Genomic DNA, 869 nt, shown 5'->3' on the forward strand with positions numbered 1-869 from the left:
CCGCCCTCCCAGACCGGGAGTGGGATTCCGGTCCCCGGCGCCCCGACCCACACCCTGCCATCCCACTGGGGAAGCTGAGGCGGGAGGGTTACGAGTTCACTCCCACCCGGACTGAGAGGCGCCGGGGCCCACGTCCCAGGGCTGCTCCGAGGACCGAGGCCCGCCCTGCCTGCTACGCCTCCTAGAGTGAGGCGCGCACTGCCGCACCTTAGCTGGGGTGAGATGCCGCGCGCCTGTCCGCAGCACTGGGGAGGCTGAGGCAGGAGGGTCCCGAGTTGAAGGCCAGCTTGGCCAGCTCCCCGAGGCCCTGCCTCCTCATGAAAAACACCCCGGGCTGGGTGTGTCACTCACCCGGCGGACCTGGGCCCCATCCCATTGCAGAACGCGCAGGCCGGCCAGTGTCGCAGAGGCGCGAGCGTTCCTTACCCGCTGCTCCGTAGACCGGGACCCGAACTTGCTGCGCATTCTGCGGGCGTCCTCCTCGAGGACCCCGGCGTCGGGTCTGCCGCCCTACTCTTCGCCTGGCCCCAGTACTCACTGCGCTGCCGGCTCCCGGCCATGCGCAAACCCATTAGACGGTGTCTCAGGCCTCCGGTAATCTTCCTGCGTTTGCTTTTTGTTTTGTACGGGGCAAGGAACAGAAACCACGACCTTGTACTCGGCTTCCCGTTACGTTTTTATTTCCACAAGGTCTGTGCTGGAACTTGGGACCCTTCTGCCTCAGCCTCTCCGACAGCTGGGACCACCACGCGCCCTGCCCCAGCCGGCTCCCGCTCTCCCCGCAGCCGTCTTCACGCCCACCTGCCCGGTGCTGGTGGAACCCGCGCTCGGGACGCCGCTATGAAGTCGGGATGACCCCGGGTCCGGCC

At 67.5% G+C, this 869-nt stretch overlaps 1 long non-coding RNA gene across 1 annotated transcript; it reads left to right on the forward strand.

Annotated features, from left to right (window-relative positions):
- Positions 1–6: 6 nt before the first annotated feature.
- LOC104851362 lies at positions 7–863 on the forward strand. Its single transcript, XR_777189.1, has 3 exons — positions 7–217; positions 382–594; positions 691–863. It is a non-coding gene; the product is annotated as an uncharacterized LOC104851362 (long non-coding RNA).
- The last annotated feature ends 6 nt before the right edge of the window (positions 864–869 follow it).

The sequence above is a fragment of the Fukomys damarensis genome, unplaced genomic scaffold (assembly GCF_012274545.1).
Source record: "Fukomys damarensis isolate Sample0158 unplaced genomic scaffold, DMR_v1.0_HiC HiC_scaffold_39, whole genome shotgun sequence".
Classification (NCBI taxonomy): Eukaryota; Metazoa; Chordata; class Mammalia; order Rodentia; family Bathyergidae; genus Fukomys; species Fukomys damarensis.